Raw genomic sequence first — 17,924 nt, 5'->3', positions numbered from 1 at the left:
CAAGGCAATAGAAAATAGATGGAGACTAAAAGAGCTCAATTTATAAATTAGGTTAATGTAAGAACCGAAACAGACAACAAATGCATGAAGAATCAAAATGTAGAGCAAAAAGTATATATGTGCTCAGAGTTCCTAGGAAGCCACAACTTCCAATACTGCAATAAAAATGTTTGGTTGCATTACAGTTTAGAAGGCAGGAAATCAAAGGGGACTAAGAAGGAATGCAAAATGTTTGAAAACAAAAATGTTATTTACACAATAAGGAATCCACTTAAACTCCTGCTCCATAATGAGATTTCTATTATTCAAGCAAATATACAATTTACCCTAGGAACTCTGCTCTGAGGCCACCTGTTTGAATGCACTAAATACCATCTTCTCTCTCCTGGGCCATCGCACAGAATCGGATAAAATTAAGAACAAATTGTCAGGCTACACCCTGGTCAAGACGGCAGAGTGAGATGCTTTGGGAATCTGACTTCCTCTCAAGCCCGGGTCTCCTGCATAGCCGGTAAACATTCTACCACTGACCCATGCACTCCTGTTAATCTTTCCCCCCACCCCCAAAGAAACACAGGCTTTGAACAATCAGCAAGAATTGGCAGAAACTTCTTTCTTAAAGTTCCAGAAAATAGTTGAAGGACTGGAGTATCAGGGCAAGTACCAAATTAAGGAAAAAGGCTACATAAAAGTAATAGGATCTTGAGGCACCTTGGCTGGCTGCTTCCCCACTCTTCACTGGCTCAGCATGGAGCCAACTTACCCCCCACCCCCATGCAGTTCCTTGGTTCCAGTTCCAGAGGGAGTAGAATAACTCTTTTGCATAACCTAGGAGCAAAAATGTTAAAATTGGTTGATCTGAGTATCAGGGGATGGGAGGGGAAGTTATGGCGGAGTTCTTTGAATGAAACGTATTATTTTTATAACTGTCTGGTAAGTTTGAAAGTATTTAGAACTAAAAGGTTATTTTTAAAAGAATTATGAATATTTTTCCTGATTCGTAACTTCTTATTTTAAGAAAATTTAGATTTTTTAATCCCCCCTCATACTTTAATACTTCCCCCCCATCTTAATTGAAGCTAAATATGAAAAAACAATTCAATCCCAGAATGAGCATTCTGTTATGATTCTGAGTTTACCACAGCATGGGGCTGTGAGGTCACCTACTGTGCATCCTTCAGTGGTCAATAAAATAAATAGTTTCACATGAAGAATTCATGAAAATGTAAAAGTAATAAAAGCAACATCAGAGAAAATATTTGTGACCTTAGAATGAAGAAGGATCCAGAAAAGTTTGGCAAGCTAAAGAAGCAAATTGTTAGACTAAACCAAATTTACTATTTCTGTTCATCAAACTGTAGACTAAGGGCTGACTGATCAGGAAGTCAAAGACTCTCAAAAACTAAAATTAAATCAGGATTAATGCCTACATTCTAAAAGAAAGTCCCACAAATATATACATAGAGAGAGAGAGAAAGAGAGAGAGAGAGAGAGAGAGAGAGAGAGAGAGAGAGAGAGAGAGAGAGAGAGAGAGAGAGAGAGAGAGACAGAAAGCATAAATCCTGATAGAGAAAATGAGCGAGACAGGGATAGTACTTTACAGAGGGGAGCATAAATGGTTAGCAAGTATTTAACAGGGTGCCCAACCTCTCCAATTACTAGAATAGAAAAGTACAAGTTAAAATGCCACTTCACATACATCATATTCACAAAATTAGAAAGTTGAGTAATACCACAAATTAGACAAAAAGATGGAAATAAAACTAGCACAGTCATCCTGGAGAAATCTGGCAGTCCTTAGCGAAAGTCAGAGTGGTGTAACCAGTGACCCAGAAGTCCCTTTCTAGGGCACATCCCCAGAGAATCTCTCATATATTTGCTTTAGAGGATATTTAGAAGGACATTTCACAATGGTGGTGTGTAACAGAGTTGGAATCAAATAAGATATTCACTATAATAGAATAGATAAATAAAATACAGTAAATATTTATTATAAAATATTATGCCCTGATTAGAGGCAGTGACCAGAAATGCAAATAGCAAACACAGATAGATCTTAAAAACACAGGGTTAAGAAAAAAAGAGAAAGGCTCAATACAAAATCTGAAGTATCATACCATTTATTCAAATTAATATGTTAAATTAATTAAAAACTTAAAATATAATGTATATAACTGAATTAGGGTTTTCTAAGGAGCACAACCAATAGGAGATATCTGTAAATATAAGATTTTATAAAAGTGTCTCACACAACTATGGGGATGTGTGAATTCAAATTCTGTGCAGCAGGCTGCAAGTTGCGAACTTCAATGAAGGTTTTCCATGAATTCCCCAGGAGAGGCTGGCTGGCTGAAGGAGAGATGAAAATTCTCTCTTCTGACTGCCGAAGTCCTCACTTCTCCTTTTAAAGACTTCGACTGATTGAATTAAATCATTGCTGAAGGTACTCTCCTTAGTTGATTGTACATGATAAGCAATCACAGAAGCAATCAATTTATTGATGATTTAAGTCCATGAAATGCCCTCACAGTAACAACAGTTATACCAGTGCTTGCTTGTCAGTCAACTGGGCACCATAACTTGGTCAAGTTGACACATAAACCTGTCTATCACAGTCCATTCCTTGTCAACTTGGCAGCTATACACATCACATTTAAACCGTATTTAATCTCTAAAATAAAAAGAAAAAATAACATATATTTTTTGCCTAACAATACTTAACTGTTCTGCGTACAACTGGAAATGCACTAAATGTCTCCAGAATAGGGTGCAAGTCCTTGGGTAATAGTCACTCTTAAACTTGATAGCCTATAACTTAAATACAATGACATGATCAATACAACTTATGTTTTATGATTAGTGGATAAGATAGAAAGGAAAACAAAGATGTTTGCTTTATGTACAAATAGAAAGATACTCAGGACAAAACAATGAGGAAATATTCATACCATCACAATCCCCATTTCTTTGAGTGGTCACATGGCCGTAGTTCATATTTATCACTACCTTCTTCCACTACCCATTCCATGTTCCCTTTCCCCTCAGCAAGCACTTCAGCTGGCCGTGGTTCTGTGCCTGGTGGGGTGACCCAAACCTTCATTCCTGAAGTTTCTGAGCCATTGCTAGTCTTGCCTGAATTGGGTTGTTGTAGTTTTCCCTTGATTTTAATCACAGGGCATATTAGTACTAAGAGATTCCCTAGGGGATCTCCCATATTCCGGGAAATCTTTTCTTTACCTCCATTTATAGCTGCAGTCTTATTTCCCCTTTTAGTCAGGATCAATCACCTCAGCCAGTACAGTAATCTCCTTCCTAGCCTGTTGATTAAGAGGCCCCATGTGAGGATTTAACAAAACATAGAACCAGCCAACTTATTCAGTTATTGAGCCAGGCTTGGAGTTTTCCAGAAAGAAAATGTGAAAAGTCCTATTGTCTGGTGGTTGGGACCCTTCTGTACTGCATGCAAAACTGATGAGTTTTGTGCAAGATCAGTATGAATGGAACTACTGCCAGCTTTAATTAAAAGAGACAGAAAAGACAGACAGAAGGAAAAATTATTTCAATAGCAGAACCATGGAAACCAAGTTCTGGAACCACAAACCCTCAGGCCAGGAGAGAGGATCAACACATGCACATAGGTGAGTTGGCCCCAGAGTTTGCAGAGGACAGACTTTTCTCCCCTTGTTCATTGGAGAGGGTGAAGCACCCTCCCTGAGGATTTGGGGGAGCCTGGCCACCATCTCACCGTTCTGAGGGAACTGAGTGTGTTCCCCAGAGATAGTGCATCCAGCTACCACCCAGATGCCTGAGGAGGGTGGGGCCAGGAACATGGCTATCTCCCGAGTGTTTGGAGATGTTGGAACCCTCAACCACAGTGTTTGGACAGAACAGGGCTGCTGCACAAGCCCTTGGAAAGGGAAAGAAAGCTGCTGTCTCAAGGCCCAAAGATAAAGAAGTTTCATTCTATGGATGACTTATAGACCTTGAAATCTAATGAATTATGTCCTGAAGGCTTTCAGAAATTTTGGGTCTGGTGACCCCTGTTTCCATCTAATTTCTCCCCATATAAATGAGAACATTCCCATGACTGTCCTCCTTTGCATTTTGGAAGCAGACAACATGTTCTAAGTTTCGCAGGTTCACAGTCAGAGGAGAATTTTGTCCTAGGACAGACCATGCCTGCAACTGATTTTGATGACATTGTGTACTTAATGTTGCTACTGAAATGACATAAGGCTTCTGCGATATTGTAATGGAATGAATGTATTTTGTGTATGGAAAGAACATGTCTTTTGGGGGGCTGCAGGGTAGAGTGTACTGGTTTGAAGCTGTTCTGCACCCCAGAAAAGACCACATTCTTTTAATCTATTCCTCTGGCTACAGACATATTGCAGGTGGAAACTTTTGATTAGGTTGTTGCAATTGAGATGTAACCCCCCAATTCAAAGATCTTAATCTTTTATTGGAGCCCTTTATGAGGGAAAAGACAGAAAAAGCCCAGAGAGCTCAGAGGCAAACATTCAGAGAGAATGGAGAGAAAAAATGCCCTCGAATTAGCTGAGAGAAAGCCGCTGAAGCCAGAAGCTAAACTCCAGAGAAAAGGACCAGCAGATGCCGCCATGTGCCTTCCCATGTGACAGAGGCATACCAGATGGTGGCAGCCTTTCTTCAGAGTCCAGATAGCTCCTGTTGATCCCTTAACTGGGACATTTTCATGACCTGAGAACTGTAAATTGTAAATTAATAAATCCTTATTGCACAAATCAACCCATTTCGGGTATATTGCATCTGGCAGCTTTAGCGAACCAAAACAGAAAGAGAAAAATTTTAATCTGTTTGGATAAATAAGTTGTTTAAAAAAAAAAAAGGACTTAAATATTATAAATTATAATTAGGGTTAATTCCACATTTAATCCTAAAACAATATAGTAATTACTATAAGGAGCAGCACTCCCTACTCTCTAGTTGAATGTTGAGACTTAAATTGTAGCAGTTCAAGGAGAACATTCTGTCTCAAAGAAGGAGGCAGAGTTCTGAAGAACAAGACTTCCTGGGTCCAAATTTCTTAATTATACTCCAGGAATACAGAGGCTGGAGGTTATCTGAGTCAAGGACAGGATATTGAGGGTTGGAGCAAAGTGTTACCATGCCTTGTTCCCCAAATTAACCTTTCTGAAAATATTTGGATAAAATTATAAAGTTTATTTAAATATCTATTGTAAATAAAGGTCTGTAAAATTGGGGTCATATTTAAAAAAAAAATTCTACAGTAGAAAAGCTTTTTACAGCCGGTAGTTAATTAATAACCACTTTTATTAAAATCTCATTAAATAAGCCAACATAGTCTATGTTTTAACTATATACGCTGTGCAATAGAAAATGGTTCTGCTCTTAAGAATTTAAAAGTACAACAAAGAAAATTAAATACATAAAGGCAAAAAAGAATACATAACGAGAAAGCATTTAGATAACTGCAAAATCCTGCAGTGCATATGTTGTTGACTAAAATGCCATGTAACTCCTTCCACAAATCAATCAACTATGTAGAAATAAAGCTATTTTCATGATTGTATCTCATAATTTATGTACACAAAATCCAAAGAGATACTTGAGTTTATGAATGTCTGAAGCAAATTTCAAATTCATTCATATGAAGTGAGGTAAAATTTGCTATACATTTGGAAAATAAGAGGTACAATAAAATTTAATAAGAAATTTCCCTTGAACATTGGTGCTTAAGGTAAATTAAATTAAATTTTTAATTATAAGAGAAAAAGATAGTAGAAGAAGAAGTCATTATAGATTCTGGAGAGGATTCAAGATATTTTAACAATTGATGGCACTGCTTCCTGATTCTGCTTAATTTCATGTTGAAAGGTGAAACTTTCATTTTATTAAATGAAGATATATCAGTAGCTTTATTCTTGTACTCGCTTGACTTGACTGGGATCATATGGGATTCCCAACTAGCAAAAAAAAAAGAGAGGAGAGAATAAAAGTAAGAAAGGAGAAGTTTTTCTGTGGCAATAACTGAAAAACATCCAAAGAAAAGAATGAAGAGATCTGAAATGCTTAAGAGGCAGTGGAGAAGAGAGTTTTAGAGAACAGACACCTGAGTCAAAGAACCCTGAATCAAATCCTGCCTCCTTCCCCCTCTTGCTCCTGGTTAGTGCCTGGGCAGGTCATGTAACCTTCTGGTACCTAGTCCTGCCGTGGCTCTTTCTAGATTGCAGACAGGGGATGGGAAGAGAATTTCCTTTCTTCTTGATCTTTTTCTGCACTGTTATTTTTTTATAGCCAGCACAGGTCATTTTTATATTAATATGCTTAATTTTAAATACATTTACTTACTTTAAAAATAAATAAAATGATACAAGGAAAATTATGCATTCAGCAAGTTAGTGAGTAATTAGGATTTAATTATATTATGAAATATTTGATGAATATGTGGAATTGACTTGAGAAGCCCTAGAATGACTTGGAAACTAGGTTGTAATTAGAGTGTAGTTCTTTGTTGGTCACAATTTTAGCATGGGGAAGGAAAAGCAGGGAAAATCAACTGACTCCCATCCCACTGCAAGTCTAGCTGAGAGAAGGAAATAAGGCTGGTTCAGCAAGTACTCTCCTTTCAACTCCATCTGTACCTCTTCCTACCAGCCCACCACATATGGTTGGGCAGCTTTTGCCCTGTGTAAAGGCTTTCTGCCAGAGCAGCAAAGGTCAAATCTAAGCCAGATTCCCCTGGCCAAACTGAGCATGCTCTATCGAGGGCACTCCAACTTCACATTCACTCAGTGGTACCATATAGGGCAGCATATAGTGCAGTAGCCCTGCTTCCCAGTAGAATTCCAGATGAGAGTCTTTTAAAATCCTCCTTTTTTCCTAAAGAACCAGTAACTACCTTCCCAGGAAATATCTCACTCCAACCCCACCCCTAGCAAAATACCAGGACATTAAATCTGAGGATATGAACAAAGAAACTGCTTCTTTTCTATTGCAATTACTAGAAAAAAAAAAAAATAATGACTGAGCTTGCCTAGGTCCCTGGTTGCCATGGCACCTCATATCCATATCCTCCCTGCCTCAGTTTCATCATGTTGTCTGTAGATTGTTCAATTGTACCTTTGGCTCTTATCCAGAGGGCAGAGGCCCCCTACCCTGCTGGAAGATACTTACTCTGTAAATAAGCTCTTATTCCAAAGTGAAATAACAGTGTCCCACTCCCCCAAGCTGCCAGGAGCTGTGCTCAAAGCTTTTATTAGAAAGGATTCTGTTTGGCAGCTTATAAAATTTCTCAAATGATTTAATAATTTTCTCCTCTTGCGTTTTTAAATACTAGTTGGAACTTGGTTCCAAGTACAATAAACTGTGAATCCAGCCTTCTCTTGATAGAATAATTACTGTAAGCTCTGGCGTGTCTTTTTAATCAACTTAAAATAAATAATAAACTCTCATTATTTTCTATATAGATATAGAATCTTGTGTCCTATATCATTATATTAAGATATCTCTACCAAAACATAATATATGCAATTGTTTTAAATCGAATATTAACCAATCCAGGTATTCCATATCCTCAGAGTGTTAGATCATATATCAGTGCTCTTATTTTCTGACTTTCATTGTAAAATGAACTTCTGGTCACTAAGAACTTATTTCACCCTATCTAAGTATTCTCAGGCATGATCATTTCATGACACACTCTAAAAACAATTAACAACAAAACATAGTGATTAACAGCAATTATATGCTTTGGGCCTGTAGATATCACTGCGTATAAATAAGCAAGTTAATTACATTTTGTAAGCCTCAGTTTCTTTTTCTGTAAAATGATAAAAATAAACTCCAGGGCTGTCAGGTAAATATGTTGAAATAGGTCTTGGCATAGTTTGTGACCATTTTTCCACTCACTTAACCATAGAGGTGGCAACAAAGGATAGTGGCAGTAGAAGGAGCAGTTGGTGAAACTGAAAAAATTTTTCTTTAAGTTCAATAATTTGGAGAATAGGTTATTCAGTAAATTAATTTTTAGCAAATTGGCTTTAGGCAAATTGGTCATTTGGCAAACTAGCTTTCAGCAAAAGAATTACAGCTAATTGGCTTTCTGCGAATTATTTTATGCAAATTGATCTGTTTCTCTTCCAAACTAATGTTTGAAATTAGTGCATATTTCTTCTTACAAAAGGAATAATCAGTGGCCTCAAGAAGGTTGAGATGTCATGACAATAATACATGTCAATAGTGACTGCAGTCACAAAAGAAACAAGAAATATGCTCTTTCCTTTGTTTTTTAGCAACAAGTTTGAGGGAAAGATTCTCTCTCCACTCTGCCTGGACGTGTGACCTTACTGGAAAAGTATGCCATCTGGACAAAGTAGCATCAGCTGAGACACATAGGTGAGCTGGCTCACAGCACAGCTGTTCTATATATTTCTGCCATGTTTTTACTCAAACACTAACTTCTGCCATCAAATGAATCATTTTTGCTAGCTGTATCAATTATTAAGATGATAAAAACAAGTGATTCTCTCCACTTTTCCCCAAGATAATCTATGATCATTTTCATTCACGTTTTGTTTCTGTTATGTTGCCAAAGAGGCAGTTTTAAGCAACTATGGTTGAAATATCCTCCCATTGGGAGAAAGAAATCAACTGTTAGGTAATGAAATGTTCTCGTTTCTCATCTTGTGAATTTTTGGTTTGCTTTGTGAAAAGATGTTCTGTGCCTTCACTGCGCAAATTTTCTGTGAGTTTTTCTGAAAGGCACATCTGGTTACAAACTTCCTCTATTTTCTCAGAAAAGTACACAGTTGCAAGTTGTACACTTGTAACCACAGAAGACAAATCAAAATACACATATATCATTGCTACCAGAAGAGAAATTTGAGGTTCAGAAAGAAGATATTGAGGAAAGGACCATCCATCTACCTTTGCATAGACAGGAAAAAAAAAGTTAAATGTTCAGGTCCTCTGAAATAACTAAGTTTAAGAATTAGACAAATGTACCTTTAGTAAAAAGTACTTTTTTTAGTAAATAATTTAATAAAATGATACCAGAGATATAAGTTCACAAGGAATGGTGCCACGGCCATATTATTTGGAGGAATGTACTTTCTTTATGTGAGATTCACGTTTACAGTAAGTATATTTGCTCTTGGATGAATTCAGGAAGAAACAGACTTTAGCCCTCACTGACAGAGAGAGAGATTGAGCAGCATACACACATTGTATGACGGACTATTGAAGATACTGTCTTTTGTCAGCCAGCAAGATTTCTCACTCCACCCTCTCTTCTTTTGTGCTCACTTTGGAAGTGACTCCCAGAAGCGATTATTAAATATGTAGGTACAGGACATAAGCAGAACCAACAGTCCTATCGTAGAATAAATACAGGGATGCTGAGGCAAAAAAAAAAACCCTCTTTTACCTCTCCCAGCAATGCTGTATGCAGGTCTACTCAAGGCAAATGCACTGTCCAGGGTTTTCCCTGACTTACTGGGCCTCTGTCTTGTCCTGGGCTTTTGCTTGTTAGTTGTTTTGGAGCTCCCTGTTTACAGGTCTTTGGCTGTCCCTTCTGTTTCCCAGGTGACAAACCTTCCTTTCTTGGGTATCTGAAGCTGCAGGCCATTTACTCAGACTATTCGTCGCTACAGTATTTTTATACACCTTTCATTGTCTCTACTACTTTTGCCTGGAGGGTAAATTGTAGGAGGAGAGTTACCCATGGAGAACTTTCCCAATTGAGTTTCTCCCAGCCAAAACAGGGCCAGAAACACATGAAGAGGGCTACCTCCAAAGTGCCCTTCATGAAGGGCAACATAAACTTCTCTGCTGGTTTCCCAAAACTGAGCTTTCCTGGCATGACAAAAAAAATACAGCTCTTCAGCTAATTTTCTCCCACAGCCTTAAGGTAGTTCTGTGTCTTTAAATTGAAACTACCTCTGCTCTTGCCCAGGAAGGGTTGAAATAACAGTTGCCCCCGCCTTTATCCAAGGTGGGTTGAAATAATAGCTGTGCTTAGAGGGAGAACTCAATGATCTGAATTTGCTAATCAAAAGCCTGGATCAGTGACTGGCTATCTACACCCCTGTTCTTGGGGAACAGGATTTTTAAATCCCTTGATGTAAGCTATCAGCAAGCCAGGGATGGGACACCACTGCTGCCTGCTACAAGATTGGGGGATGGGTGCCAGTGGGTGCTGGTAGCTGCTGCACAGAAAGAAAATTACCATTTTTTACCATAATTTATCAGTCCTCCTGTTCTTCCCTGGATGCTGAACAGTGTTCTTGTGGCCTCTGGAGTTTCAAAATAGTTGTTTCCAACAGCTCCTGCCAGTTTAATAGTCGTTTTGATAGAAAGAGAGTCCCAGAGCTCCCTACTTCGCTATCTTCTCCAGAAATCCCAGCATAACTCTACTACACTTATTTCTGAGGACAAAATTACAGAGTTAGAGTTAGGAGTACAGTAGGGGTGAATATGAAGAAAACCCCAAAAGGACAAAATCCACCTGTCTCTGCTCAACAATTTATTCAGCTGCCTAACACCAACTTTGGAAGATCTTGATTTTGTTTTATGTAAAGGAAATTAGCCCTCTCTTTGACACAAACATCTCTTTGTTTTTGGAAATTTGGAAAATGATTGACTATTAATTCTTGAGACACAATACTATGCAAGTTTACAAGCATGGAAAATTTCTTAAACAGAAACATCAGGACATCATCGTTCACTATTTTTCCAGTGTATTTGGACATGTGCTATGCCACAATTTTTAAGAAACAAATCTACTACTATTTGTTAATCTCTGATGGCTAAAATTTTGTTTAAAACATGGTAATTATTTTAAATGTTGTAAAATAATAAATAAAAAGCTTTTTAATGAGTTCATCATGTTTGGGGTATGTTAAATGTTATTTTTCAATTATATGATTAGAATAAAAAATCAAGTTTCAGTGTAGTTACTCTGTTATTATAAATGAGAGCTAGAGTTACCACTGGCTTTGGCCAAGGTTTATTTTAAAAAAGTAATCCTCTAATGCATTATAAATAACTATAAATTCCTCTATAATTAATAATTGAGGTTGCAAAATTGTGTGCATTCATTATATTCCAGTAAATTATGGTATATTACATATAAATCGCTCTTTCTGATATTGTTTTTCAAAGGAAAGAAAAAACAGTTAAAGTCTTGCTACACCAGGCTTTAACTGTACCTGCTATATAAACATATGCAGGTATTTTTTCAAATTCAAATGAAAACAAAATAAGCATTTTCTGGTCTAATGAGCCATTTCCATAGAAATAAATTCCCCAAATGGAAGCATTACATGGCTCATGCTAGGCATAACAATAATGCTTTATGTATTTTCAGAGGCGTTGCAATATCCAAGTAATATGTGAACTTTAAAGAGTCGAGCTGCAGCAACCCTTCTAACAATTGTATTCTTCATTTCTAATCAGAGCAGCACCCAGGAGCCCTCCAAATAAGCAACATGAGTAAGGGCTTGAGGGAAAAAGGAAGTTCAGTGGCAGCTAAGTTTCCCATTGCTCTAAATACAGGCATTCTCAGTAGACTGAGCTTTATTATCTGTTATATAACATCTTAAAATCCGTTTATTGCAGGAAGAGATGAGGCTTTTTAGGTGTATTTTGTTTAGGTTATCCGTGAAATACACTGCCAAAATAATCGGATGTTATAATGAGGGCAATGAAAGATGACATTGAACAAATAAAATGGCATTATTTATCTGATTAACTATCCAGCCCTACCTATCTCCCAGCTTTGTGAGGATTAAATGAGATAGCATGTATTCCAACACTTTAGTAAACATTCCAGAAACGTGGTCAAAACCAGGGCTAAAGTCCCCTTGGGGGAATGCAGAGAAAGGGGACAATTCACCTTCCCCATTTGAAGAATTTTTGGTATTCTCACAAGCAGTGGGGACAACCAAATCAATCAGACAAGACCCCTCAATCTTGGTGTTTGTTCATATGAAACTTATCCTTGCAAAGAATAGGCTAAGCCTATTTAAAATTTGGCCCAAGAGTCACCCCCAGAGAACCTCTTGTGTTGCTCAGATGTGGCCTATCTCTCTCTTAGCCAACACGGAAAGCAAACTCACCACCCACCCACTCTCTACCTGGAACATGACTCTCAGGGGTGTAAACCTCCTTGGTAATGTGGGACAGAAATCTTAGAATGAGCTGGGTCTCAGCATCAAGGGATTGAGAAAACCTTCTCAAACAAAAGGGGGACGAGAGAAATGAGACAAAATTGTCAGTGGCTGAAAGATTTCAAACAGAGTTGAGAGGTTATCCTGGAGGTTATTCTTACACATTCTATAGATATCCCTTTTTTAGTTTAAGGTGTATTAGAGAGGCTAGGGAGAAGTGCCTGAAACTGTAGAGCTGTGTTCCTGCAGCCATGTTTCTTGAAGATGCTTGTATAATGATACAGCTTTCTCAATGTGACCGTGTGATTGTGAAAACCTTGTGTCTGATGCTCCTTTTATCTACGGTATGGACAGATGAGTAAAACATATGAATTAAAAATAAATAAATATTAGGGGGAACAAATGTTAAAACAAACTGAGTAGACTGAAATACTACTGATCAATGAAAGGGAGTGGTAAGGGGTATAGAAAAAATAGGGGGAACAAAAGTTAAAATATATTGGGTAGATGGAAATACTAGTGGTCAATGAGAGGGAGGGGTAAGGGATATGGTACATATGAGTGTTTTCTTCTTTCTTTTTATTTCTTTTTCTGGAGTGATGCAAATGTTCTAAGAAATGATCATGGTGATGAATATACAACTATGTGATGATATTGTGAGTCATCGATTCTATACCAAGAATAGAATGTTCATATGTTAAGAATGTTTGTGCTTGTATGTTATGTTTTATCAATAAAAATATATTTTAAAAAACCAAACCAGGGCTAGTGAGACATCAGGATGGTGTTGGTGAGGACGGATAGTCACTGGGCACAAGAGAGCTTCTGAGTTGTTCATAACATTCTATTTCTTGATCTTGATGCCAATTACATGGGTGGTGGTTTATAAGAATTCATTGAGCTGTATACATATAAGCACAGGTTTTACATGTATTATTTTTCAACAATTTTTTTTAACATAGGTAACTTAATGAGATGACAGAAAGCTGGACAGATGTATTCCTTCAATTGTGTCAAGCCCCAAAGCCTACAGGTGTTAGTCAAGAAATGTAAGTGAATGTATAGACAAGTTAGCCTTATTTGAACAGATAAGCACATGCCCCATCAAAAGGGACACTACTACTCTGCTCCAAACCATGGGGTGAATTGAGACACATGGCCCTTGAATTGCCATATTTTCAAGAAAAGACCCAAATTTAGATTTTACAGGTTAAAAATTACTATTCTTTAAGGTATGCAACCACTCAAAATGTTTATAGCTCTGCAAGCACTCAAGGGCAACGAGGTGATTACTCTTGACCTCTTGGTTCTCAGCACAGAAAGTCAGCACTAGGTGTAAGCCAGCAAGTGTGAAATAGTGAAAGAGGAGTTATAGGAATTACCTTACCCTGATCAGTTATACAACCATTGCATTTCTTGGAAAATATCTCTTTGACAACTGTTCCACCGATATCATGATAGCTAGAAAATCTTTGAACTGGGCTTGGGTGCTAGAGCTGGACAAGAAGACATGAAACGTGGCATTAGATGACACCTACTCCTTCCCACTGAAAGATGCCTTTTTATTTTGCTTTTTGTTGTGAGTTTTGTAGCAGTTGAAAATATGTTGCCAAGGGGTATTGTACAAAAGTGACACCATTGTCCCAATAATCCTTTATTTTAATTGGAGATAAACTTGATCTTTGAAATGATAAGGATATGAGTGAGAAACCGAAATAAAAAAAGAAAGAAAGCGAAAGAGAAAGCTGACTCTAATCCCTGATGTTCAGGGCTTAGCCATGGCCCTGTGGACTTAGTGGAATGCTAGGCCCTGACACAGGAGGCCTCAGGAATATGTTTGCTGAAACGCCTAAAATAGACCTTTACCCTAACAACTCCTATCCGCATCCCTTGTGGAAATAAGGAGACATTTTCTGTAGCTGCTGAGTGAGTCACTGACACCCTTTCCTGCCCCACCCCACCCAGACCCTTTGTATGCTTTGCTCAAGATGATGGAATTTGAACCCAGTGACAGTTTTGTTTACAAATTAGTTTTCCATGAAACCGCTTTGTGAAATTTCAATGTTTTCTTTGTTTAAGGTGTGAGAGTTTGAACTTTCACTACTAGTGTAACTGTCCCTTGAAGATAAGCTTAAGGAGAAAAAAGGAAACCACGAAGATCAAAGGAAATATATAGGAGGTCAACAGTGTCCAACTTCAGTTGCAGTGCTTTCTTTGTTGACTTTCATTACTGTACTCTTTAAGAAGAGGCAAACCTTTCAGGCTCCCTCTCCAGTTACCCATTTTTCCCTTTCCCTATCTTTAGTAAAATGAGCAATGTGTAAAGAGAACTAGAGAGAAGCCATTCCAATTACTTTCTTTCCCTACTTTTAAGAGTAAAGCGATCCTCACTATACACAGACTGTTGAATAAAAACACGTCGAATATTCATAACAATAGCAAATAATAACATTTATAGTATCTTCCAAATCAGAGCTGCTCTGAAAAGACGTTTCACTTTTGATAAATTTCTCATGTGTCTTGCCCCTAACAAAAAATAAAAGAACGAATTTATATATGTTGTCGCATATATTTAAAATACATATAATATATGGTAAAGGGGGAAACATAAGAAATTAGGACTACTGCCACAAACTACTGATGTATAGCCTTTTTAATTTTAGCCAAATTCAATTTAGAAAACAAAGGAACAGACAGTATCCAATGGGCACAGTTTTGCTGATTCCCAAGGGGAGCTCACTTTCAGGTGGTTAGGCTCAGCAGCAGCTCTTCTCAGCTCAAAATAGGGGATCACCTGAGGGAAGGATGGCTGAAAGTCCTTCCCAGCCTCTACAATCCAAAAGAAGCAGTTATGTCAGCTGTCAGCCACAGGGCTTGGTAAATACCAAGTGGTATTTAACCACAAGGCCAAAATGGTTAAGCATGTGAAGAAATATCCATCACTGGGTCACTATTTGTAAAAAGCCGGGAAAAAAAAAAAACACATTTTTTTTTAAATGTGCAAAAGAGAAAGAAAGAAGCACCACTAGAAAATGGTGAGTCATGAGGGTACAGGCATTTGAGGCAAAGAGAGTAAAGTCTAGCAGCAATAGAAATAGCAAGCAAACACTGAGCTACTGATTTTAAAACTCTGTAAGTCTCTGAAGCATGCAGAGTAGCACAGCCTGAAACCTGCCAAAGAGAAGCAGCACCTATAGAAGGGATCATCAAAGGCAGCATGGAACCCAGAAGACAACAGAAAACAGAAAGGACCTTAAGGTTGACGGAGTCGAGTTAAATGTTGTAAACTCCCAACTACTATCAGCGCCCAGCCCTGTGTGGTTCCTTTCAGCAGTGGCTACTTACTTAGTAATTCCAGGCTCCACATGAAAGGAATACTGTGGGATCCTCTCGTGTTCAGGGCAATGGAAAAGGCATGGATTGTAAAGTCTACGGGTCATTGGTCTAAATGCAACTCTTCTTACTACCCATAACTACGTTGCCTGTTTGAGCCCATTCTCTCCACATGAAATAGGGAGGCTTGTTTTTATTTAATGATGTTATTGGGTGAATCCTATGAGACACATAGCTAAACTTCCTGATACCTAGTAGCTGATGATCATTTTACTTAACTCCCTGCACATTTGTACTCCACCCACCCCATGATCGCGATCATCTCAGATCAGAATTGTTCATCCAAGCTCTCCTCGGTAGCTTCCCTACAATCTTGGTTCTTTGTACTTTCCATTCCGACTTGACAGGCGGCTGCCTTCATTCATGGTTTATTCTCCACAATCTCTGCATATCTCGCTCATGCTGGGATTCCTTGGGCTGCCCTCTAGGACCCTCTCTCTCATCACACTTTGCGTGGATGCTTCTGAACCTGACTTCTCTCCACTTGGGACCAAATATAATACCTGAAAAGAAAAAAAAAAAAAAAAGTAACACTAAGACTAAGAAACTTAAAAGTGTTTGATCAAGCTCGCAGGTCCGCGGCCGCGAACGACACGGGCCCCTCCTCCCTCCGGCTTCCGACAGCTGCGGCCAAGCCGCGCATGCGCAGTAACAACACATCAGCCTCCGGCCAGCGGCCCGCAAGGCCAGAGCCGCTGTGATTTCAGGGCATGGATGGGCAGAAGCCTTGGCAGATGTCAGAAGTTCATATATCAAATATATATGCCCGCATGCGCCGGTTATGCCTGTTACGTTAAGCATGAAGATGAGTGTGCCTTCTTGGTTTGATATTATTGAGATTTTGCCCGATTCACAGGATGAACCTAGAATCAAGCAGGCAGTAGAAAACGTCAAACTCTGATAGACCAAGAAGTGAAGAATGGAATGCCTTCTAACAGGATTATTTGAGGAAGATTTTCCCAGAGAGGAACTTTATATGCTGCTCTTACTACGCAGCAGAAATTGGCAGGTGTTGTTGCACTCAGTTGCTGGCTTCCGCTTTATTTCCACAGGGTCCTGTCAGCGGTGCTAATAAAGATATGTCTATCCTCCAGTGCCATGGAGATCGCGACCCTTTAGTTCCCCTAATGTTTGTTCTCTTACTGCTGAAAAGCTAAAATCATTGGTAATTCCAGCCAATGTAACCTTCAGAACCTATGAGGGCTTGGTGCACAGTTCATGTCACCAGGAAATGATGCATATCAAGTAACTCATTGATAAAGTCCTACCATCAGTTGAGTGACATCACTAAGAGAACTTGGGTAGAAGGACACCAGCATCCTTGTAGTAACTTTTAAATATGCCCAATCCTGAAACTTCTTGCTTGAAGTGTTAGAATGTTTTGCAGATACATACCAATGACACAGACTAAATGCTGTCTGCTCATGGGAAATGTACGCCCTTTTAAGTTTCCACACATACATTTGTATAATGTGATCCCAGAGTAGTAATAATAATAAAATAGGTGAAGTAGCTGGCTTTTTCCCAAATGTAATTCAGAAAAATAATGAAATACTGCAACCAAAATATTTATTACATCATTGGGAAATTATTATTATGCTTAATGAAATTTTATTTAGGTATAAATGAACAGTTAAGATATAAATGATTTAAGTTCGCTGTGACTTAGACTATGGATTTATTCCAAAATTACCTAGTCACTATACAATGACCATATTTTTATATATGTATTCATATATACATAATAATTATAATACAAATTAATGAGATGGTATATTATTTCTAACAGTAGGGATAATACTTTGAAGTGTTAATAGAAGTAATATTATTGTTCTCCTCAGTTCATGGCCCTTTTATTTGGGGGACCAGACTCTTTTTCCCCTATCATATCCATTTAACCTTCTCTTCTCCTCTCTAGAAAAGATGTATTCTTCTTTTATTATCCTTCAGAGGACACCAAATATTGCTTCCCTGCCATGGACATCTGGTGTTAATAAATGCTGTAATTTGACATTCGAATCACAGACACATAGTATTTATGATGTATTTACACTTAGTGAAATCAGGCATCACTTAAAACTTCTACATTGCTTATTTCTTCAACTGTATTTTAGTCAAAATTTAGACTTATTTTATTAGAACCTTTAGTTCAGGGAACAGGAATATTTCTGTAATTTTAACTTTCTGTAATCAACTGGAAGAATGATTAGATCATACTTTAGACTTGATCTTAAAATTGTAATTTCTAAGATATTGGTCATCTTTTTGTGGCATAGAGTTTAATTTTACTTATCTTGTACATGTTTGAAACCAACTACTGAGGAAAATTAGAATCTTTCAGAAAATTTAACTTTATTTTTA

General features: G+C 37.9%; 1 pseudogene; it reads left to right on the top strand.

Annotated features, from left to right (window-relative positions):
- The first annotated feature begins 16,362 nt into the window (after positions 1 to 16,362).
- Positions 16,363 to 16,845, top strand: LOC143686998 (acyl-protein thioesterase 1 pseudogene; annotated as a pseudogene).
- Positions 16,846 to 17,924: the final 1,079 nt, after the last annotated feature.

The sequence above is a fragment of the Tamandua tetradactyla genome, chromosome 1, assembly GCF_023851605.1.
Source record: "Tamandua tetradactyla isolate mTamTet1 chromosome 1, mTamTet1.pri, whole genome shotgun sequence".
Lineage (NCBI taxonomy): Eukaryota > Metazoa > Chordata > Mammalia > Pilosa > Myrmecophagidae > Tamandua > Tamandua tetradactyla.
This window is presented reverse-complemented; position numbering and strand designations above follow the sequence as displayed.